Raw genomic sequence first — 26,956 nt, forward strand, 5'->3', positions numbered from 1 at the left:
CAACAAAATTCTTGTTGGCTTCTGTAGGTGTAGAGTCTAATCTTGCTAGTGCTGGTGGATTGCCTTGCCGGTGTCATAGGATTGTAAGGTTGCCATCAATGACAAAACCTTCAATCACCTACAATGTCTCATTGGAGTGTGCATTTGCCAGCAAGATGTGCTACAATGGCTATACAAGGATGAAGAATTTCAACAAAAGATCAACAATGTCAGAATACCTACAAAAAAGTATGGAAAAGGATTTAACATTCTCAAAAGGATGGGATATACCAGAATAGGTCCTATAGGAAAAAGAAAAGAAGGTATCTTAGAACCTATCCAATCTTATACTTAGCAGACTATAGACAAAACAGGCTTAAGGTATGTACAAGTAACTCTACCGGAAGACAAATCTTTTAGTCAACAACAAGAGGAATATGAAAAAATACAAGAACAACTAGCAATTGAAAAAGAAGAAACATCAACTAAGCAACAAACACTAGCAAACATGAAATGGGAAAAGAAGCAAGCTTCAAATCAACAAGAGAAACAAACTAAAAACATCTCTCAAGCAACATTAAATCTCAATAAAAACAAGAAAGAAGCTAATATAAATACAGGAGAACTCATAGCAAAATTGACAGAACTCAATCTCAGTTTCGAGGAAGTTAAATATGAAAGAAGAAAAGATATAGCTAGAAAAGAAGAAGAAATGTTATATGACCAAATCTGTAGATTGCAAGTTGCAAGTGATACTAACTCTAATGAATGGGAATGGGATTCCTATCACTCTGAAGAATCAGCTAAAGAAAATTTCTTTGAAGGAGATATAAAAGTCGATATAGTTCACATGTATGCAGGACAAACACCAGGAACTAGTTCACTTGAATTAGAATCACATTTGGCTAACTTGGACCTAACCGAGGATGATCAGGAGCTTTTTACGCGAGGTCATTCTAATGAGAGTACCATTCTAGACATCAACACACATATTGAAAACTTTGATACATCCATCATGACCCTTGAAACCCTCGAAACATCCCAACCTAAAGATCCCCTACCTCTAATCCACCCTGAGCTTATTGATTAGGAAAATGAAGGACATACCGCCATTGATACCTTTCCAAATGACCATGCCATATCTGTATATCTTAATGCAATCAAACCTGTAACAACTCTCACTAGGAATTTTAGCAACGCATCTTCCAGTCAAGTGGGTGCCAAATCTCCTAGTCACAAAAGTGAAAATAAAGAAAAGAATATCATGTCTAATGCTGAAAACCATTTATTGGCAACTTTAGATCTAAACAAAGTAAAAATAAAGGACGAATCTAATGGTGAAAACCTCCTTGAGGCACTGGAAGATGGGAGATTTGACACTTTACCTGAGCACTATCAAGAAAGGTCATCCATTTTGATCGAACCAACAAAGGTAGTTAACATTGGCACAACAGAGCAACCAAAGATTCTTCATCCAGGAACTTCTCTATCTGAGAAAGAAATGCAACAATATGTGGAATTCTTCAAACGATGACAAATCAATTTTTCTTGGTCATATGCAGACATGCCAGGGTTAGATCCAGAGCTTATTATGCATCACTTAAATGTTAGTCCAGGAGCCAAACCAGTCAAACAGAAGTTAAGGAAAATGCATCCTCATATTGTTCTTCTAGTAAAGGAAGAACTAAAGAAATTATTGGATGTCGGATTCATCAGACCGGTAGCTTATCCTCAATGGGTATCCAACATCGTTCCTATTTTCAAACCAGATAAAAGCATCAGAATATGTACAAACTTTAGAGATCTTAATAACGCATGTCCAAAGGATGACTTTCCTTTGCCTAACATCGACATCATTATAGATTTAACTACTGGACACACCATGTTTTCCCTAATGGATGGTTTCTCTGGATACAATCAGATCAAAATAGCGCCCGAAGATCAAGAAAAGACAACTTTCACATGCCCATGGGGTACCTTCTGCTGGAACATCATGCCTTTTGGATTAAAGAATGCAGGTGCTACATATCAAAGAGCGATACAACTATATTTCATGACATGATGCATACATTCATGGAAGACTATGTAGATGACATATTGGCTAAATCATATAATAGAGAAGAACATATAGAGATACTGAAAAAGATCTTTGACAGGTTAGAACAATACAAGCTAAGGCTAAACCCTATGAAATGTGCCTTTGGTGTTGCTTCAGGAAAGCTATTGGGATACATTGTTTCAGCTAGAGGTATCGAAGTGGATCCAGCTAAGGTTAAAGCAATCATGGAAATGGCATATCCTAAGAATATCAGTCAACTAATATCACTCCAAGGAAGACTCCAGTCAATCAAAAGATTTGTGGCTCAACTAGCAGATAAATTTCAACCATTTACACATCTATTGCATAAACATGTTAATTTCAAATGGGACCATTAATGTCAGGACGCATTCAACAAGATCAAGGCATATCTCATACAACCACCTATCCTAATGTCACCAATTCCAGGAAAGCCGTTGTTACTCTATGTATCAACTACCGAAACATCATTAGGAGTTTTGCTTGCACAAAAGGATAATGAAGGAAAAGAACGAGCTATCTACTACATTAGTATAACACTAGTAGGATATGAGATCAACTATTCACGAAAGGAAAAGCATGCTCGGCAGTAGTTTTTGCTTCTCAAAAATTACGACACTATCTACTATCTCACTCCATCAAGTTAATTGCTAAAATCGATCCTCTGAAATATTTACTTAGCAAAGAAACATTAATAGGATGACTAGCAAAATGGATCATGATCCTGAGTGAGTTTGATATTGAGTATGTTGACAGAAAAGCTATCAAAGGACAAGTCATTGCAGATCAACTAGCTAAGGCAACACTTCAAGATGATCATCCTTTACAGATTGAGTTTCTTGATGTTGATAACATAATAGTCACAACAAAAACATGGAAAATATACTTTGATGGTTCATATACACAACATGGATCAGGAGTAGGTATTCTATTCATCACACCACAAGGTCATACAATCCCAAAAGCATACAAATTAAACTTTCCATGCACCAATGACATAGAAGAGTATAAAGCTTTGGTAACAAGTATCAAAATGGCTATAGAATGGAACATTACACAACTTCAAGTCTTTGGAGACTCTCAGCTCGTCATTAATCAAATTAATGATGATTATCAAACAAAAGATGAAAAATTGATACCTTATAAAAAGATGGTTGATGATATCAAGAAATACTTTGTAGAAATAATTTTCCAACTGATCCCAAGGAACAACAACAAAGCAGTAGATGCCATGGCAACACTTGCTTCTCTCCTTCAGACACAGGAAAATCAATAGCGTTATGAATTCCTGGTAGAAGAGTTGTTTTACCCTACCTATAATTGTTCTAATTCCCAAACCATTTGTCAACTTATTGGACATGATTCCTCCCACTATGGCCAAAATTACACATACCTGAAAGATAACACCTTACCTCTCAACTTATCAAAGAACCAAAAGAGAAATTTTATTCGCCAATCCTCCCATTTTACTCTTGTTGCGGATACCTTCGTTTAAACGAAGTCTAGATGGTACTATTTTAAGATGTCTCGAACAAGAAGAATCTGAGAAGGCCTTACATGAAGTCCATAATGACATTTGTGGCACTCATTCAAGTGGTCTTACCCTTTCAAAAAAACTCATACGCTTGGGCTATTATTGGCCGACCATGGAACAAGATTCTTTTCAGATAGCTAGAACATGCAAACAATGTCAGATCCATGGGAATTTGATTCATGCACCAGCACAAGAACTTCATGCTTTAGCAACATCTTGGCCTTTCTGTCAATGGGGTCTTGATCTAGTAGGAAAGATAAATCCTTCTTCATCTAATGGACACAAATTCATCCTTGTAGCTACAGAATATTTCACAAAATGGATTGAGGCAGTACCTCTCATCAATATCATGGGAAAACAAATTGCTGCATTTATCTTGAATTATATCATCTGTCACTATGGAATACCAATGACCATTATCATTGATAATGGGCGACCATTCAAAAATCAAGATGTACAAGAGCTATGTGAAAAGTTTAAGATCCAACACAGATTCTCCACACCCTACTATTCACAAGGGAATGGGCAAGCAGAAGCATCAAACAAAACTATTCTAAAAATTCTCAAAAAGACAGTGAATGATGCTGGCAAAGATTGGCATATTCAACTAAACCCTGCTCTATGGGCCTACCGTACGAGTATTCGCACACCAACAGGTTCCACACCTTTCTCTCTTATCTATGGGTCAAAAGCCATACTACCAATTGAAGTAGAGATACCATATCTACGTGTATCACTAAAAGGTCTTATCCTAGATGAAGAACAACGAGTATCTAGACTGCAAGAGTTAGAACTGATCCATGAACGAAGATAAAATGCCTTTGATCATTTAAAGGTATATCAACAAATAATGTGCTAGAGCTATAATCAGAGGGTCAAACAATGAATATTTCAAGTGGGAGAACTAGTACTATAAGAAAATCCATGCAACTAGGCAGATCAAGAAAAGAAAGAAAAATTTGAACCAAATTGGTTAGGTCCATTTGTGATCACAAAAGTATTTGGATCAAGACCATATTAGCTATCAACATAGGATGGAGATCAGTTTGAGGAATCCATCAATAGCATGCATCTGAAGAAGTTCTATGTCTAAAAAATCAGAAAAAATCAAAAACAGTGAAAAAGCAGAAAAAATAAAAAATAGTGAAAAAGCAGAAAATACAAAAACAGTGAAAAAGCAGAAAAAATCCAAAAAATAGTGGAAAAGCAAAGAAAATCCAAAAAAAACATATATATGAGGAAAAGTGCAATAAAAATAGATGGTGAAAACCTGGCAAATAGGTGCTATCTGTGTTGGCAAATGCACACTCCAATGAGAAACTGTAGGTGACTGAAGGTATTGTCATTGATGGCAACCTTACAATCATGTGATACCGACAGGAAGACATAGGCACCGACATTGGCAGACTCTACACCGACATATAGAACACCGACACCGAAAGGAAGAATACCGACATCTTGGCCAACAACAATTTTGTATAAACATATTTTGTAATTAATTGTAAAATATTTTGTAAGCCGACATGGCGGATTGTAATATGACTCATATATGTATGAGATCATTGTAGATCATTTAATAGGCGAAGTATGGAAAGATTATAGCAGACCTAATGTGCAAATTATTAGGTTAAGGGTTTATGTATGTAGCAGAGCTTAAACCGGTATTGAATCTGGTATAGCAGATGTTGATCTGAAGCAGTACAAGACATTGGATTTGTATAATCCATTTTGTAAGTCAGTGTGACTTCTTTTGAAATTGAGCAGTGAGCTCTAGGCATTTGGCCTTCCTGCATGTGCAGGTCTCTATTGTAAGTAGTAATATTCTCTTATTGGCTAGTAAGTGAATATTGTGGGTCACAAATCCCATCGAGGTTTTTCCCACACCGGGTTTCCTCGTTAAATATTGTGTTATGGTGTGTTTTTTATGTTGTCGTTGTTATTCTTATTTGCTGCATTATTTCTGGTTTACTGGTACACAGTTTTAATATGTTTTTCATGTTATAAGTTGAGAAAATTATCTAACCAATCAGATACTAATTCACCCCCCCTCTCAGTATCTTTGGGAATCCTAACAATTGGTATTAGAGCTCAGTCCTCTATTTTCAAAAGCCTAACAACTTGAGGAAGATCTTGACACTGGTATAGATGGAAAACTTGAGAAAGCAATTGGAAACAACTCTTTCAGTCGATGATGCAGAAAAAGTGAAGAATATCAAACTTGAGGATGATCTAAAGGCTGCTCAGGATATTATTCAAGGACTTCAAGAAAATTACACTATAGCAAGAAATAAAAGAGAACTTTGTGAGAAGATGCAGAAAGAGGAAGATGTTCAATGGAAACTCTTAATGATATGGTGAACCAACTAAGACAAGATAACTGTACAATGAAGAATGAGATGCAAGATATGACAATGAGATTTTGCAAAGAAATTGAAGACAGAAAGAAGAATGAAGATGACTTGGTTAGAAGACTGAATGATGCTGGAAATGAAAACACAAGACTCAATAATGAAAATGATATCTTGAAGACAGATCTGATGCATACACAAAATGAGAGAACTAAACTCATGAGACAGAAAGGAATCTTGGAGAATGAACTGACTGCTGCAAATCAACACAAAGAGAAATTCAAGAAAAGTTTAGAAGAACTTGTTGACATGCTGAAGAATCAGAAACCTAATGGTGATACAAATGGCCTTGGCTTTGAAATTGGTGAAAGCTCTGGTACCGCAAACAATCATGATCATAGTAAACCGGTAAGACAACCTAATGCTTACAAATTCAATGGGAAATGATTTAACTGTAACAAGTATGGTCATAGAGAAAATCAGTGTAGATCTAGAAATTATCAGAACACTAATACACCCACAGGTCAATGCTCTAAATGCAACAAAGTTGGTCATAACTCAGAAAATTGCATAATGAATGTAAGATGTTATGTTTGTGGAAGATTTGGACACTTATCTAATCAATGTAGAACACATACCGACATAGGATATGGGAAAGCTATTCAGAAAAAAACAATGTGACTTGTTATGCTTGTAACAAAATTGGACATATTGCAAAATTTTGTAGAAGCAAGACACCACCGGCAAATAACAAAGGTCCTAGTTTGAAGGGTAAAGAAAAGGTTAAAAAGGTAAAGCAAGAATTCTCAAAAAAATGGACTAGAAAGTCAGATCAAAATTTTGATGGGAATACTCCTCCTCCGGTAGAACGGAGTAACACTCCATCGGCAAGAGACTGCTCATCTAACTGAAGGAAAATCCTTTGGGGGTTTAGCAACAAACAGAAAAAAATGCTATTATACCCTCAGTTGATGGTGAGAAGTTGAAATTACTTCTTTACTGGCAGATGAGTTAAGTTGTGACTTAACCGGCATGTAGACACCTAAAAATGGTCAATGCTTGCGGAGTCATACTTTAACAGTTGCGCATTGCCTCATTTTAGGTTTTTGCGTCGTATTAACATTTCTTCCATGTTTCGCACTTGATTTTTATCATTTGCAAACATCGAGTCATTCGTCTACATTCTTCATTCGTCTCACCTCTCGAATTTGGTTTTGTCGACAACAATCTCCAGTCATGATTTTAATCGATCTTATCTTATTGCATCAATGTGCATGCTCATTTGTCATTATTTTGGACATCGTCAATCCTAATTAGGGTTTTGTCCTCCTGTCAATCTTGCGATTGATTTGTCATCGATCATTGTCCTCTTTTCAATCTTGTCATCTGGCGATCGATTTATCATCAATCCTTATCATTTTCAATCTTGTCGTTTAACGATCAATTTGTCATCAGTCGTTGTCATGTTCGATTTTAACATTTTGCGATCGATTTGTCATCAATCGTGGACATTTTCAGTATTGTCATTTTGCAATCTATTTTGTCATCGATTCTTGTCCTCTTGTTCGATCTTGTCATTTTGCGATCGATTTGTCATCGATCGTTGTTTGTCTCAATTATGTCAATTTGGATCAATTTGTCATTGTTCCTCGTCAATTGGCGCATTTTCTCAATCAAATCATTTATCACATTGGTCATATATCAATTTAAAATCATGATCGAGTCAATTATCTTTCATCAAGACCTAATTCATCTTCTAGGGTTTCGTGATTTCATCATTTAACCTGGTTTGTCATTTCTTCCTCTAGGATTAATAAATTATTTATTTATCCTAAGTCTTCTTGGTGCAATTAAATGTTCATTTAATTGGCTAATTATTCCTCTTTGTGAATTAATTAATAAATGACAAATTATTAATTAATTTACCTAATTTCTAATTTCCATCAATTTCCTAAATTCCTCATTTTCTAATTTCTTAATTTTCTAATTCCTAATTTCAATTTCCTCCTATTTCTCTCCTAAATTCATGGAAATGACATAGAAATTTGTCATAATTTGTCATAATTGACAATCAATCAATCCTTGCATAGAAATTTGTCATAAATTGTCATAAATCTTTGCATAGCAATTTGTCATAAATTGTCATAAATCCTTGCATAGCAATTTGTCATACACGTCATAATTTTGCTATTCTTGATTTGAATTTCCATTCGAATCACTATCATGCTAATTTGATCTTTTTCTCCAATTTCTCTATAAATTGGATGAATTTCTTCAATCAAATCCCCTAATCAGATTATAGAATTTCTAGTTAATGACGCTTCGAGTATTCTTGAGCAATATCTTATTTACTTGCTTTCATATCATGATCATGCACTAGTAGGTGAGATCCACAACAAAACTATTAGGAGAAGAAAGAAGGACAATGGAGCCGCATGAAGGAGCATTCAAATCATACCTTTGGTTTGCTTAATTTCTAGTTTTGAATGTTTTTTATTTCATGTCTCTATTGAGTGTTGTTTAGGATAGATCATTACATTTAAGCTTTCGTGATTGAGCTAGATTAGTAGTTTTTTAAAATGTTTGTGATGATTTCCTATTTCCTAACGTACACGGAAAGCATTAAATGTGGTAGTTGGAGAAAATAACATTATAAAGCAAGTGTTTTGGCTCCTTTTTCATTCACCGAGCATTCCAATCTTTGAGAGCTCGAAAATTTCTGAGCGAAGACATCCTTAGTGAAAAAGTGAAGCAGTTCATCCAAGCATTCATCCCTAAGGTAGGTTGAGGTATTTATAACTATGGCTTCTTCATCCACTCCTGAATTTATTGCAAACCCTATTGTGATTGAGGTTATTAAGCGCCCTAGACCCGTATTCAAACTGGTTCTCAAAATTGCAAAGAAAGATGATAGCATAGGTGCATTCTCTCAAATTCCTAAGGGAGTAGTATATGCTGAAGACCCTAGGATATACATACATTGTCATATAGAGGAATTAGGTGATGATGAGATCAAAAACATGTATAGGACTGTGATTTGTGATGTAGATGGAAATGTCAAGCTGGAACACAAGATAATAGAAACCCTAGGCTTTGTGGATATTCTTAGCATTCCTTATTTTTCCGAAGATATTATAAGAATTGTTCTAAGCAGAGTCCATGGTGAATTCTTTTGATTGGATTCCATCCATAAGATCACCAAAGAAGCAGTAAAAGTAGTAATAGGGTTACTTTCCACCGGTAGCAGGCCTGACAGAACAAAGAAGGTCTCAAATGACATAGTGATGAAACTAACCGGTGCAACTTTTGATAAAAGATCTCTAAGGGTAAATGATGTAAAGGACATCAATGTCATATTTATCAGTATGTTCTTAGGTTACAAAGCCACACATGAAAATAGGTTGAACTTAGTTTCTAACTGTAAAGTGGAAAATCGCGATCGAACCCTAGTTGCTCTCCCCTCTTCCAACTCCAAGGAGAGAGAAGGGAGATTCACTCTAGGGTTGATGGTTTTCACTTAGGAGGGACTTTACATTCAAAAGAGGGGTTGAAACCCACAAGATCCAATCCCACACAATGCAAGATTGGATGCTAAATGTGTTTCAAGGGTTAAGAAAGCAAGGCTACCCTCTTTTGTAAAGAATGTTGATAGAAGAATTAAGCTAGGAATGCATAGAAAGTGACAAAGATTCACTTATAAACTGAGATAGGGATATAGGATGAAGCTGCAGACCTGGAATTAGTAGTAAAATGTCGATACGGCGCTGTCCTGCAAATTTGAGCAAAAGTTGTCAGGACGATGGCGCCCGGCGTGCACACGGTCCTCCGAAAAATCCGCAAAACGAAGGGGGATCTGTTCGTCTCTGCACAAGGATTCCAGATCTTCAATTTCAGCCGCGTACCTACAACCTACACACAGAAAAGCGAAAACAATTGGGGGGTTAGGGATTAGGGGTTTGCCCTTAGGTCAAACCCCAGTTTTGGAATTAACCAAGAAATGAGAAATGCTGTAAATGTAATATAAAACAAGTACTAATACCTTGTTGTAAGGATGTTTGTATCCTTATGTGCGAAGGTATAGATGTTGTTGTTTGTTGTATGTTGTATGTTGTGTGTAGCATGTAGTATGTGATCTCCTCTTCAATGGTTGAATCCTTGTCTTGAATGCAACACTTAGCCTTGAATGGAGACTTAGAATGAACAGGATGTATGCCCCCCTACGTTAAAGCGATCGCACACGCCTCACCGGGGGTGATTGCTTTAAGGTAGTGATACATATAAGAAACGAGAAAGGAAAGGAGCACGTTATCACAAGGATTTAGCCCCTAAGTGTGAGATAAGCCCAAGGATAATAGACACAAAACACAAAGCACAAGGTGACTTCGCTTTCCTCGGGGTCAGTATGCTGTATGATAATTCATGTATATCATATGTATGTATGCATAATTGTTCTTCATTCCCCAATCAAGGAAGGTCACCTAGAAAAAGGGAACACATGTGTCTTTTGAGTCAACATGAGAGAGATTGAGAGATCTCAATGCTTTGCATCGTCCTCAAGTAGACAACACTAAGGACAACAAATAGAAGAATGAGAATAACACATAGAGGAAGTAACAAAAGAGAGGAGGAGAGAATTTGCTATGCTAATGAAACTAGTCTAGCATGTCATCTACCCCCCGATCTTGCTGATCAATGTTTCGGGAAGGTAGGGAACACGCTAGAGGAGGAACATCCAACACAGCAGATGGAGCTATCACAAGATCCAAACAAGGGCTATGTTCATGTCCCAAGCCACGGTGTTCTTGTCTAGGAGCTAGGATAAGTGCTTTAGAAAATTCATTAGATAAATGGTTATCAATATCAACAAGTTCATATTCACTATCAGAATGAACAGGAGTAACATTCGCATCATGAATAACATTTTCATCTAGATCATCATCAAGAATTATAAAAATAGGATCTTTAACTCGCACAGGATCAAGACCATCATGCATCTTATGTTTAGGAGATTTAGGCTCAATTTCCGGCTGAGGAGAAAATGGAATAATGCTTGTTGAAGGTGTTTTTGGAGATTGCAAAGTTTGAGAAGCAGCTGCTTGAGCCCTAAGATGACGCTTTCATCGACGTTCACGTGCAGAACGATTTCATCTAGTCTTAGTAGGAAGTGAAGAAGATTGAGGAGGAGGAATGTTCTCATCCTTATCACTTGGATGTTTAGGTTGTGGTCTCTTAGACTGAACAATAGGAGAAGAGGAAGGTCTCTTCTCTCCATAAGAGGAAGGAGGAGGAACTGCTCCATATAAGGGAGGAATATTTGGTTTAGGAAGGAGACCAAGTCCATCATGACGAGGAGGTATAGGTCTACTCTTAGGAGGTTTATTAGATATAGGCATAGTCACATCCATAGGAATGGGTTGGGAATCTTCTTGAGGAAAGACATTGGTTTTATCTTTCAAAGGAAGAACTTCCTTCTCAAGAATGATAGGAATGTCAAGTTTGGGTGTTCTAGGTTCACTTAGAGAAAGGATCATGTCTTTTTTCCACTTTTGATAAGATTTGAAAAGATGATCACTTCGCGGAGGAAGAGATTGGAATTGTTTAGGCCAAAAGTAATCTATAGGAACGCTAGAAGTTCTTTTAGCTGGTTTAAAGAGACTATGATTGACAGTAACAACTTCACCATTATGGGGAAATTTCAAACACTTGTGGATAGGAGAAGCAATAGCTTTCATGGAAGATAGCCAAGGATAGCCAAGCTTCACACGAAATTGTTCGGATGAAGGAATAATAGCAAAGTTCACATCAAGGGACCTGTTATGGACCTCAATAGGTAATGTAATAGAACCAATTGCAGGAGAAGAAAATGCATCAAATAATTTCACAACCACATTTTTTTCATCATAGATCACTTGATTCAATTGCAAAGTAAAAAGAAATTCTTCAGTAATGACATTAACCATGCACGAAGGATCAATAAGCACTCCACGGCAAGGTGTATTCTTGACTTTTGCAACTATGTATAAAGGACCATCAGGTGCTCTAATGGTTTCACTAGAATCAAATGTGATGGAAGGTTCTTTAGGATTTTCTTGCTGCTCTACAAAGTTAATCACATTTGGAGTCATGGACACGAGATCATCAGGTGAGACAGAGGAGTCAGTAGTGTCAATCGCATTAGAGGTATGAGAAGGCAATGGATCAGTAAAAATCTGAAGATTTTGGTTAGGAAGAGCTACAGATTTGTTGCCTTTATCATTCACACCAAAAACAAAGATAGTATTATTATCAATCAAATCTTGAATTTTACCGTTTAAAGAAAAACATTTTTCAGTATCATGCCCAGGTTGACGATGAAATTGACAAAAAGATTTGTTATCAAAATAAGGTGAAGTAATCTTTGTAGGATCAATTTGCCTTATAGGAGGAAGAGTAAGCACATTTTGTTCCAATAATTTATTCATAATACTATGCAATGATTCATTCAAAGGAGTATACTTTCTTTCTCTCTTGAAAAACTTAGAAATAGGAGACACACCTGATGCTGCATTCACATTGTTGTTGATGATGTTTTCATTGAATTTGATGGATTCTCTGTGCGGTTTAAACTTCCCAAATGGTTGTTGACTACTATCACCCTTATCACTCGGAGTCATAGGATGTGATTGTTCCATTTGACTCACAATCAGTTGATAATTGTGAAGAGTTGCGCACAACTGTTGGAAAGAAGTAAACTCAGAAAACAGGAGTTTGTCTCTAATGTCTTTTTGTAAATTAGAAATAAAGATTCTTTGAATATCATTGTCAGGCACTGGAAAGGAAATTTGAGCATACAAATGCTTATATCTACCAATGAAATCAGTCACTTTTTCTTTAACACCTTGTTTACAATGCATTAAATCAATCAAAGTAACTTTAGGACTTATATTGTTTTGAAATTGTTGAATGAAAGCATTTGCAAGTTGTTCGAAAGAAGTAATAGAATAGGAAGGCAACGAGCAATACCATTGTAGGGCTTTGTCTCTTAATGTTCTAGTAAACAGTTTTGCAAGCAACCTTTGGTCATAAGCAAAATCAGTACATATTGTTTAAAAGGTCTTAACATGTGTTAGAGGATCACCTTTACCATTATAAAGCTCCAAATGCGGAATTTCAACATGTTTAGGGGGAATAGCTCGAACAATATCAAGAGAAAGTGGGCTCGCAACATCAAATGTGGGCACACTAAACTTAGATTGATTCATAGAGGCAATTTGTTGCTATAAAGAAGAGACAGTTTGTGCAAGATTGTTAATGGTCGCTTCAATCGAAGAGTTCATATTAGACGTGTTAGATTGTGATGGAGGTGTTATGTTATTGAAAGAAGGTAGAGAGTAAGGTGGTGGGACACTATGATAGTTAGTCATAGGAGATGATTGGACAGGAGGAGGAATGGAAGGGTTAAATGAATTTCCCACTTGGAAATTTACAAGAAATTCTTGATGGAAATTGTTGATGAAATACCAAACGATTTGTATAGAAGATTAGAAGCCAGAAGGGTAGCCATTGTTGAGCAGGATAAGAAAATAAAAATTGAAAAATTACTTGCAGTACATCCAGTTAACTCACCTGATGAAATAGACAAATTAATCAGTAAGGCTAACTGGATAGTATTTTCAACTGCTCACCGGCATGTAGCATTGATGGTAGGTAGAGTGAATGAAGTCTCTAAGGAAACAACAAATGCATGGGACATATTCTTTGTAGAAAAAGAGAAACAGGAAGAGTTGCTAAGACCTAAAACTATCAAAGTATATCAAAAGGATAGGGATAAGGGAAAAGGTAAGGTAGGTGGACCTCCAAGCCTTAAAATAATTGATAATGTGCTCCCACCTCCTTTAGATACTCCACCAGTAGAAACTATAGACAATCAACTGGCCACTGAGAGTATGGAAACTCCACTAAAGGATAATAATCTTGAGTCTGAAATTTTGTACACTATAAATATAGACACACAGGAAGTAAATGTTGTGGTTGACAGAGAAATCACTGAGGATAAGAAGGAAGAAGTGACTACTGAGTCACCGGCTATAGATGTTGAGGTTAAGGTTAATGATGCTATAAACATAAGCATAAAAAAACCTACTCTGACAGAGAAAATGACATCGGACACCACTAGTAAACCATTAGAGGAGCCAGTAGATAAAACTAAAAAATAGTTAGGAGAACTGGCAATGGACAGTGTAGAAGTACAAACAGAGAAACCGGAAGTGCTTACAGAGGCCACACCTAAGAAACCGGTTGTTGAGAGCTCAAAAAAACCCTCTAAGACACAAATGCAGAAACCAGAACAGAAACAGGTTGAGATACAAGTTCAGATAGAGATAGTGCCACCGACTAAAAGTGAAAAGCCTAAACCTTTACTTATAGAAATGCAAACACAGACTGACCTACCAGAGGTCGAATCAAGCAAGGTGATTACTACAATCGGCAACATGGATATTATGAAAGCAGTTGGGCAGACATCTAGTACTTCAATGATAGAATTTTGACCTACAAATGTAACATAGGTCTTATTGGATTCAATAAAGAAGATCACAGAGTGCAATGCACAAGCCTATAAGGCTATAGATGATACAATCCCTATTCTTAAATTGATAGCACCTAAATGCATTGTGAATAATAAGGATTTTTTAGGTCAACTAGACACATTGTCTAAGTTCATCACCAGCAATATTTTAACAATTGATCAAATAAATGAGGAGCATTTAAGGAGAGAATGATTAAGGAAAAAGAGAAATTCTTTGAGGAAATTGTGAGGAAGAACAAAGAGAAAATGGACACCTTATTACCGGAACTAGGAGAGACAATTTTTGATTTCAAGAAACTGTATAGAGACACTTGTAAAACAAATATTCTAATAAAAGATTTAGACAAGGAAATTAGCAAAGCACAAGATGAGATTAACAATATTGCTGACAATCTGATAGGTACATCCAATTCATTTTTGGAGATAGAAAAGAAAATTACAGATCTAGAAGAGAAAATTGAGAAGTTAGAAAATGACAAAGAGACAATTAAGGATAAGGAAAAGAGCTTAAAATGTAAACTTGGTCCTAAACTAGATTACCTCATTTCTTTGAGAAAAGAAATTTCTGAGGCTCTGGTTCCTGGACTTAAGACACCGGAAGAGAAAATGCACATACTCATTGGTATAGTTCAGAGAACACAAGAGGCATTATGGGATAGCAAAAGATTCACTGACAGTTTAAATATGGTTTTGACAGATATTTTTTAGATTGTAACCCACCAGTTACAAGAATCTAGGTAGGAAATACACTCCACTGATAGCGAATGACAACCTTTGTCATTGATGTCAAAGGGGGAGTAGTGTGATGAGAAAAATGATCAAAACAAGACATCATCAGCTTAGGGGGAGCATACATTTTTAGGCACACAGTTTTGGTAAGACAATTTTGGCAAATCATTATTTTTGGATTTTTCTCATGAGTGTTGCCATCAATGCCAAAGGGGGAGATTTTTGGCAAATGTACACTCCAATGAGAAATTGTAGGTGATTGAAGGTATTGTTATTTATGAAAACCTTACAATCATGTGATACCAGCACGAAGACACAAGCACCGGCACCGATAGACTCTACATCGACATACAGAACACCAACACCAAAAGGAAGAATACCAACATCTTGGTCGACAACATTTTTGTCTAAACGTATTTTGTAATTAATTGTAAAATCTTTTGTAAGCTGACATGGCAGATTGTAATATGACTCATATATGTATGAGATCATTGTAGATCATTTAATAGGAAAAGTATGGAAAGACTATAGCAGACCTAATGTGCGAATTATTAGGTTAAGGGTTTATGTATGTAGCAGAGCTTACACCGGTACTGAATCTGGCATAGAAGATGCTGATATGAAGCAGTACAAGACATTGGATTTGTATAATCCATTTTGTAAGTCAGTGTGACTTCTTTTGTACTTGAGCAGTGAGCTCTAGGCACTTGGCCTTCTTGCATGTGCAGGCCCCTATTGTAAGCAATACTATTCTCATATTGGCCAGTAAGTGAATATTGTGGGTCACAAATCCCACCAAGGTTTTTCCCACATCGGGTTTCCTCGTTAAATATTGTGTTATGGTGTGCTTTTCATGTTGTGGTTGTTATTCTTATTTGCTGCATTATTTCTGGTTTACCGATACATAGTTGTAATATGTTTTTCATGTTATAAGTTGAGAAAATTATATAACCGGTCAGATACTAATTCACCCCCCCCTCTCAGTATCTTTGTGAATCCTAACAATTTGTCAGCTATCTCTTCCATCTATTAGTTCATACATCTTTCCGCTTGCATTCATTTTCATTAGCATTGTTCATATTCATAATAAAGCTTTGTACATATGCAGGCATCGCAGTTGATCTCTCACCATGGTTTGGATCATTGGGTATATCATAACGAATTTGTTTCTAGGCTTTGGGAAAAATCCTAAACTTAGCTAGGGGCAAAAATTTGGATCAATTTTGAGCTTAATTAAACAGGTAGAACAAATGGTTAGACAACTCTTAACAAGCAAAATTTGAGACATATCCAACATTGAACACGGGATCAAATTATCAACCATCAACCTATCACAAAGTCAAACACATGGATGATATCTTTTTGGATAATGATTTTAACATGATTGTTCAACTTTTATTTTCTATCTCGATTTTCGCTATCATGATTTTTGAGTAACTCCAAGATGTCTTTGACTAGAGGAGCAAGGAAGAAACATGATATTTTTCTTGTCTTTTGTCTGAAAATTAATCATTAATATGTAGAAATTTGTCTCGGGACATGATCATCGGATCATCATTGAAGATATTTCCAATTTGTGTATTGAAATGATTAATAGTGCCTGTTTTACACAAACAACACTCAGGTCATCTCGGTTCAATTATACCTTAATGCTTGTGTTAACTTGCTATATCAAAATCCAGGAAAGTAATGCCCAGGTCATCGTGGTTTAATTATACCATCGATGTTTGCACTCACTTCCCACATTTCAAAAAGCTCAATGATGACAAAAAGCAATAATCTAGTGACTGGTCTGGTCATAGTTTGCATTGCATTTTCATTTGCATTTAGCTTGCATTTCATTCTTGCATGGGATCCCACATACTCCTTTTATCTAAGGTTAAATCTATCACATGAATCATCAAAGTATCATCACAAGTGTATACACAATCAAACTAATGACTCATATCTCTACAGATATGGACGACCCAACGAAAATCTTATGCTATCCTCTCAATAGAATCGACATCAACAAATCTAAATCATCCTGCAACCTGATACCAAAAAACTATAAGTTCTTTATCCAATTAACCTTATCAATTTTGTCAATCGATTACACCTAATCTATTTGATTATGTCTTATACAGGATGTATCCTTCCTGAAACTAGACATTCAGATCTAGTCTTATACATGATGTATCCTTCCTGAAACTAGACATTCTGATCTAGTCTTATACATGATGAATCCTTCCTGAAACTAGACGCTCTAATCAACTTTGTCTTATACAGGATGTATCCTTCCTGAAACCGGAGTAAATCTCAATCAATCTTATCATATCAAATCAAGCTTTATCAATCAATCAGAATTGTATCATCAAGATAAAAGAACTCATATTTTCATCAATCAACATTGCAGAAATCAAATCAATTCTAATCGGGACATCAATCTCACAAATCTCAATTAACCTCCTGAGGGGGCATCATCATACCACAATATATCAATCAAGAGTTGGAGCATCCTATCGAACCAATATCATCATCAAAATGAGATTATTCTTTGAATCAACACATCATCACACCTCGCTTCAAAGAGGGGCAAAATGTATACACCTAAAAATGGTCTGAAGATAATTAATTAAATAAGCAATTATTTAATTAATCTCCCTCCCCAATTTAATTGAATTCACTAAGAAATTTAATTAAATTCCCTCTTTCATCTACTTATAAATAAATCTAAGGATTTATTTAATAGGTTCATTTCAATAATCCCCTTTAATTAATTAATTCAAATTAATTAATTCCCCCCATCAAATTCATTTCTTCTAAATCCCATAATTAATTAAAACAAATCAATAATGAGTTGTTGAGATTAATTAGTCTTTTTCTATTATTTGAGTTTTCAAATTCAAATTCTCCTAACTTCTAACCACCTAACCTAACTCCTTCTAAACCTAACCCATTCCATCTAACCGCCATGTCCCCTTTCCTTGAACACTTTGCCCTCTCATGAGCAAAGCTTTGCGACACTTGTCACTAAGTGTTCCCTTTCATCCAACTTCTTCTAGAAGCCTCTTGACACTTGTCACCATGGAGATGATAATGTTCCCTTTCATCCAACCCCTTCTCCTACCAACCTCCAAATGTTCCCTTTAATCCAACCTCTTTGCCAACCTCCTCCAATTTAACCATTGATATCTTCAAATCAATCTTGACCATTGATTCCTGCCACCTCACCTCTAACCCTGGAAAATCCTATAAATAGACCCCATTTTGGAGAAATAATGATCCCATCTCATTTTAATTCAAAAATTGTTACTATAGTCATATAGCTCTTAGTTTATCATTTTAGCATTGTTATCATGATCAATTTTTGCTTAAATCTAGCTGATTTCTAGCTTAATTGCATCTTCATTCTAGCTTATTTTAGAATAATCATGAAATCATGTAGCTTAATCATGCTATGATTGCTAGCTTATGCATCTTCATCATTTAAATCCTCCATTTAAGTGTAGTCAAGTCACTGGAATTTGCATAACCAGATCTGAGAGCAAAATTCATACTTGCATTTACTAGGAGGCAAGAGATCGATTAGCTATGGTTTTCTCTTTCGTTGATTAATTTTCTAACCATTGTTTTTAATGATTTATTGAGTGTTTTGTGTTGCAGTTGTAGGTATAATAGGTACACACTTCATAGGCATGACAACTGTCATCACTTTCCACTATGGAGGAAGGATTAGGAGGATGAGAGGCCAAGCCAGGAGAGCTTTCCTCAAAGTGAACACTCATCTTAATAAATAGATCATGTGTCTTTGGATACATTAAAATTATATATGCCTTAGCACCCTTGGGATATCCAACAAATATGCAATCCTACTTGGAGGTTCCAATGCCTTGCATTTCTTTGGAGATATGCATGCCCATGTTGGACAACCAAAGATCCTGAATTGTCTCATAATTGGTTTTTGCCCCTAGCAAGCCTCAAAAGGAGTCATACCCTTCAAAGCCTTGTGGAGAAGTTGATTTTGGATGTGTGTGGCACAACTGATTCTTCCCAAAAGGTTGGACCAAGAGAATGAACATTGATCATGTAGCTAGTCATTTCCTTAAGGGTTATATTCTTCCTTTTTGCAGCACCATTTTGTTGTAGAATGTAGGCAAATAAGTGTTGAAGATAAATCCCCTCAAGAGTGTGAAATTAATAAAGTCTATTGTTCACATATTCACTTCCATTTTTCATGCAGATAATCTTGACTTGCTTCCTTGATTGCTTCTCAACATGAGTCTTGAAGGCTAGAAATTTGTCAAACACCTCACTTCCTGTGAACAAGAAAGTATACCCAAGTGAATCATGAGTAGTCATCCATGAAAGTGAGGACATAGTGAGCCTTCCTAAATTATGGCACTATAAATGGGTGTTGCAAGGTGTGCGCCCTTTGTCTCCTTGTGTTGTGCAATGCACTACTCGAGTTTGTGACATGGCTTAACCGCCTCATGTGGATTCTATAAGTCTGGTGGTTGTATCGGGCATTAACAGGTTGATCTTTTTACAACCAAAATTTTAACAAGTGGTATCCAAGCTTGGTCAGAGGTTAAAACCCCTCCCTTGCACTGGGGAGGGATTGTTGCAAGGTGTGTGCCCTTGGTCTTTGGTGCAGGAGCACCTAGGCTACCATCAAGCCTCTATGAGGAAATTTGAATCTTTTGTGTTTTAAAGTATGAAAGGTTTAAATATGGTCTTTTAAGACCAAATGTGATGTAATAAGGTCATTAAGACCATTTAATGTCAGATTAAGTCCTTGTAGGGTCATGTTGTTGTTATTGCTCAAGAATTGTCAAAATTGTCATTTTGTGGCAAATATGTCTTAGTAGGGTCATATATGGTATTTTACGATGTATGAAGGTATTTTAGTCCTATTTGGACCTATTCATATTTGTTGTGAGTCATAATAGTCTTGGTTTAAGTCTAGGTAGCATTTTTGAAAAAAATTGTCAATATTGCCAAAATGTTGTCAAAGCAATTTTTGCATTGTAAGAGCAATTAGGAGTTGGTTGGTTGAAGCAAATCCAAAAGGTAGTTATTTCAGTTGGAAGGTCTTGAATCCATTAAAATATTCCATTTACATGTTTATTTGGTGGTTGGATGGGTGTGTGTGTAAACAACTATAAAAAATCAATCAAAGTTTTATTGCTCCCTGCACTTTTTCTGAGTTTTCCATTCATAACAGTCTGATTTTGGATATATTTCAATACCAAATTTCATTCATTTGTATTGAGGGATCATTTGAAATTGTCTAGGAATGAATTTACTCTAGTTTCCCTTATGCGGCATCTGATTTCATTATGTTTTGAGAGAGATACAAGGATTTTGGTGAAATCAGTCCAAACCCTTATCTAGGGTAAACCGAGACTGTTAAAAATGTTTTTGTTTTCCTTTCATGCCAAATAAGTCACTCCTAATTAGTGGAAATTATTTGTATATGTACACTATATTTATCTCATGTTTTTCAGGGTACCATGAAGCATTTGGCTTGCACAACTATGATGATAAAGGACTGAAATATTGAGTCTCAATCTGAGAACATCGTGGTTTGATGAAGTTTGGATGGAGTAGGAGCACCAAATGTGGTTTGGCAGGTTGGTGAGAGAGTAGGAATGTGTAAATATGTGTCCCAAACACAAACCAAATAATAATCACCAAAAGAACCCATTCAAAGGACCACAACTTGTGACTGTCCTAAGTTTCATGATGACTGTCATAGTTTGACAACACTTTGTAACCACTATACTTTACATGTTTAAGAGTGAACTTGGTGTTCAATAGTGATTATAAGTGAAGAGATAGATGAGTAGGGGTCCCTTTGGCATGAACCAAGTGTTGGATGGATAAAGAAGTTAACCAAACCTTATTTTTGATTAAGGGAAAGCAGGTTTTTAGGGGAGCAGAAACCCTGTACACCAGGTTTTGAAGGGACCTGAAACCCTCAGATTTTGCCAAGATCTAGAACCTACAATGAAACTTCTACTAGTCAATATAGGCAAATAAAATCAGCAGACCATAACAACAAATCTGGCAAGTGCTAGCCAAAATCTAGCACAACCAAGATCAGGAAAAAGCCAGCCAGACTAAAACAAAATCATTACAAAATCTGCTGGCAACAAAGCCTAAGCCTATAAGTGAAGTTGATGAACTCCCTCATCCAAACATCAGGGATTTTTTGGGTACCCTTCCCATATACATAAAAATCAGGCAACAAAAGGCTAACCTATCCCTTAACCAAAAACCTTCACAATCTAAGCTGAGCCCTACAAAATTGTCAGCATCCAACCAAACATAAACAAGGGGGTTTTTAAAGGCTCCCCTAACCTTTCATTTAGGTTTTAAAATGGCTCCCAAAACCACCAAAATAAATAGAGAAAACCACAAAATATCCTTTAGAAACCCCTCCTCAATAGGGGAAAGAGAAAGAAGGCAGACAACCTACCATCCTTGGTTCTCCTGTAGAGACAAAATCGGGCATCGACATCCCTATGCTAGTCCAACCCATCAGCAACAAAACTGGCCAGTTGACCAAAAAGCCCCTTAACCACCCAATCACCGTGCAACCACTCCACCTCCATAGGAGGGCACAACACCTCAAGAGGAGAACCATGGGAAAGAGCAAAAAGAGAGAAAACCCTCAGAAAGATACCAGCAAGGGAAGCATCAAGGATGCACATTGAAGAAATAGGTCTGCTACAAGTGTAAAGCTCCATCTCCAAGGAAACAACCCCCACCTCAATAGGGGGGAAAATTTTCATCATAAGGAGAAGCCACACCAACCACAACCCAAGATCCAAACAACCTCTATCAGGCAAAAACACATTAAAAAAGGAACATCCTACTCTAACCCCACAGAATATCTCCACCTCAATAGGAGATAACACCAACATTACAAGAATAGAGAGCATACAAGGATTCCAAGAAGCCACTAAAACCTTAGGAAAATCCACCCCAGTCCATTCCACCTCCATAGGAAAGGAGAACACGTCATAAAGAGAGGAAGGGGTAAATATCCAGAAGAAGACAACAACAGAGAGGTGGAATAGAGGACCCACGAAAGGCTCAAACTGCACAAAAAAAACCCCAACCCAATGGGCACCAACATGAAACAAAGCTGCTAGCACAAGGTTTTTGAAGATGAAACACGCTCCACTGTAGCCCTTGCAGGTGCCCGAGACTACGGAAGGGAAGGGAAAAAGGGGCCCCATGAGCCAAAGAGCCTCTGACAGACACCACCCACTGCAAATAGCCTATTGTTTCCAAGAATCACCATCCTCATCATCGCTTTCCCCTCCATCATTTTTGTCCTCTATAACACTGCGGCCCCGTGGAACCCTAGTTAACCAAACCTTGTTGATACATGACTATCCTAACCATTACAATGATTGTCCTAGTTTTGATAGTGTATACCAAACATTGCACTTTACAAGTTTATGAAGGGGTTGAGTTTATTTTAAAGGTCAAAGGGTAGTATGGTGTATTCTCATCTTCACCACTTGCATTTGAGGGGTTGAGAAGACTTTGTGAATTGTTGACTATCCTAAAGTACACGACTATCATAAAACATGTCAAGGTTGCCCTAATGAGCAGTGTACTAATTGTGATTTAAGAGTAACCATGTTGGGTTGGTTGGTTGGGTATAGAGTCAAGAGTAGGAGTTTTGAGAAGTCCTTGAAGGGATTTCCAAGAGTATATGTAGCCGGAGAAGTCTTTGTATGTTGGAATGGAGTTTGGAGTCTTAATTAGATATGGTGTTGAGTGAGTGACTAGTAGGGAGACTTATGGTGTTTGAATGTTGAAGGGTTTGGATTTGGGTTCAACAATTTGATGAGGGCTATTTGAGCTTGTTCCAATGAGTGGTTGAGGACTAAGAAGAATGAGGGTGTTTTGATATATTATAACCTTATGAGTACTCATAAACTTGTGAGGGGTCCTGTGAGGTTCTAGAGGGTTATCACCTTATTGTTTAGGTGAGTTGGGAGAAAGATTCCCCTATTGGTTGAGTTCCCTGGATGCTCTACATCAGTCTCTTTGTGTTGTGCAACACAGTGCTCGGGTTTGTGACATGGCTTAATTGCCTCCTGTAGACACCTAAAATCAATTAAACCAATATTTAATTAATTTAAGCTTGTCAACATAATTAATTAATTTAATTGTGTTATCCTTATTCCTCTTAGAATTAATTAAATCCAATTTAATTAATCCTATCACTATAGTCCAATAATTAATTTATCAAATAAATTAATTATTTCCTTATTCCTCCAAAGTCATCTCAATCATTAATTCTTCTAAATCCATTTTGGTTAATTAATTTTAATTAATTACCATAACCGTGTGATTCCTACTAATCACTTTTCCTAATTCCCACTTAGCCTAATTAATTCTTATAGAATCACTCTTAATCCCACTTATCATTATTTTACAATTTTATATTCCCTACTTATGTCACATCAACATTGAGCCTCTCAAAGAAATTCAATTTTTTTTTAATCCCTCCATCATGTCACATCAACATTGAGCCTCTCAAAGAAATTCAATTTTTTTTTAATCCCTCCATCATGTCACATCAACATTGAGCCTCTCAAAGAAATTCAAATTTCTTTGAATCCCTCCATGCATCATCTATTTTGTAATTTTTAATTCCTCATTTTGATATTCAAATTTCCTTTTTCCCCTCTTCTCAAAGGAATTTTATATTCCTGTTTATTTTCCCAAGGCACCCTTGATCCATGCCTTCCATTTCAAATCAATCTCAACCTTCACATAACCAAATAAATCTTGGCCCTTCATTGGCCTCCTCCAATATATAAATTGGAGGATCATTTCCTCACAAAGGGATCCACTTCTCATGCGATGTCATGCTACCTATTTCTCTTTGATCAAATTCTTCTCACAACATTCTCATGCTGCTGATTTCTCCTCTCTATTCTTCCTTCAATCTTCCAATTCAAATCTATCCAAAATCCTATCAAGTCCAATCCATCTTGTTGAGCACTTGGAGGACATTCCACACATCCATCAAGGATCAATCCACTCAAGTGAGAAAGGGACGCATTCTTCACTTCACCAAAGGTCCAATCCAGAGGAGAAGGCAGAAATTAGCAAGGTATAAATGGTCATTTTATGTTTTCATGTGTTTCATGTGGTTTGAATGTTTTATTTGAACACTAACCACTTAATCTTACCTTGCTCATTCTGGCATGCCCGGTTGGACCCACGTCCCTTAATTTAACATTTTTTGCAAGTTTTTGGTGAGTTTTTGTCGCAGGTTTCGCTTCACCACGAAAGCTCGTACTAGTTTATGTCAGGTACAATGCGAGTCTGCATCTTTTCTTGTATGGTCTGCTGGGAGATCTCGTACGAGGCTCTGCTAATCCTCTTTTTCTTTTTCTACTTTCTGATATTCTGTTCTTTCTACCCATATGAGTTTCTGTTGTATATAGTATGAGTTTCTCTCTTTACTCATATGGTAATTACGAGTTTCTATCTCTATTTACTCATATCAATATAACAAATTTTATATTCCATATATATTGTCAGGATGTTTGAGAGGGGTTTTAGACCTCCAAGAGTTATAATGCAAAATCTAGTTTTTTGAAGATCTTCCAAATTTCAGAGCATTTCAGGATCAGGAGTTTTTGGATGTTTTTGACAACCTAACAAGTGTTTTTCCAGAACATTAGTCCAAGATTTTGCTTGTCAAAGAATATATTACTCAAACCATATGAATACTAATCGATCATTCTTGTAGGTTTCCTAAGGAGATACAAGCAAACATTGTGTCTTTTTAATTATTTTCTTAAGCACTTAGATCGAATTAGAGCGTAAAAGAACAATTTTCTTTATGTGTTTGAGGAAAGTGTAGAGGTAGGAGAGTATGCTCTTGTCTATATAGGCAATCAGAAATCCAGACCCTTGAAACTTTTCTTGTTTGCTTGCATGCTTTTACCCTTAGCGGGCCTGCCCTCCTAATTTGCTTAGGAATTGGTGAGAGGGGAACGACTCAAGTGAGTATAGCTGGACCTGGGCATTCCAACTCACTTTAATAAATAGGCCTCTTGAGATGAAAGTTTTGGAGGACAAATCTATTGGAGAGTTCACTCTCATATTGAGCACTTTGTAGGGCCCCTTCAGGTCTCATTCATGCTTGTGTGACTACATATTTCTTGGTACTTTGTAGGGCTATAGGCCTCAATTGTGCTTGCATGACTACACGGAGTAGTCTTCAAACAAAAATCCATACTAAAAACCCTAGGAATAGAAGCCACCCAAGTCACCTCTAAAAGGTGGATAATTTTTGTGCAACAGAGATAGTAACTTCCCCAAGGGACTTGCCATTTTGTGCCCCATTAGCATTTGGAGTCGGCCAATACGACATTGGGAATCTATTGTTGAGACCCAGCGACTGTATTGTGATTAGTTATTGGGTGTGTACCTGAGTCAGCAAGCAAAGGTTTTCCTCCTCATCCAACTTCCTAGGGTATCACATTGTGTTTGGATTATCTATGTGCGTTAGTGACCAACATCTATTCATTGCTTGATATCTCTTGCCAAGTCTATCATTCCTCCAACCAATCAATCCTCCCTCTTTCCAAATTCTATCTTGTCATCATCAAATACTTAATCCATTTCTATCTCTCCAATCCATTCTTCTTCCTATTATCTATCCATTCTTCCATAATCATGCTCCCTCTAATCCAATCAAATCTCCAAAATTCCAATCCATCAAATTAATCCATCTTTCTAATCTAGTTATCCAATCTCTCATCAATCAATCATCTAATCCAATCCAATCCAATTCAATCCAATCCAATCCATCAAATCCAATCCAATCCAATCCAATCCAATCAAATCAAATCCTAATCCAAGGACCAATCCAATCCATTCAAGTCCTAATCCAAGGGCCAATCCAATCAAATCAAGTCCAATCCAAATCAAATCCAATCAAATTTGACCCATCGTCATTTGAACCCAAGTCCTAATCCTCATATTCATCCAATTCCCATCTGTTAGGATTGATGATAGTATCTAACCGGTTAGTTGATTCTTTAACCTTATTAAATATTTTGCATTCCAAAGCAGTGTACTGGTAAACAAGAATTAATGCAGTAAATATGAACAGTAAAGACAGCATAGAAAGCACAGTATAACACAAGATGTTTAACGAGGAAACCCGGTGTGGGAAAAACCTCGGTGAGATTTTTGACCCACAATATTCACTCATTGGCCAATGAATGGATATTACTTACAACAGGGGATTGCACATGCAGGAAGGCCAACTACCTAGAGCTCACTACTCAATTACAAAAGGAAGTGTCACTAACTTACAAAATGGATTATGAAAATCCAATATAGTGTACTACTACAAAACAACATCTGCTATGCCAGGTTCAGTACCAGTTTAAGCTCATACAATAACCATAAACCCTTATACAAAATCTGCCTTAATATTCACAAATCATTTCTACCATATCCATACCTTACATCTTGTATCAAAATGATTTAAAAGACCTCATACATATATGAGTCTATTACAATATGCCATGTCGGATTACAAAAGATATTACAATTAAATACAATAAACAAAACTTTATTCCTGTCAGCTGGGATGTCGGTGAACATTGTTGTCACTGCCAGTGAAGTGCCTGTTGGTGTTGGTGCCAATGCCAGTGCCTAAAGATATCCACAAGGTTGATGGTAAG

This window comes from Cryptomeria japonica, chromosome 11 (genome assembly GCF_030272615.1).
Source record: "Cryptomeria japonica chromosome 11, Sugi_1.0, whole genome shotgun sequence".
NCBI classification, from domain to species: domain Eukaryota; kingdom Viridiplantae; phylum Streptophyta; class Pinopsida; order Cupressales; family Cupressaceae; genus Cryptomeria; species Cryptomeria japonica.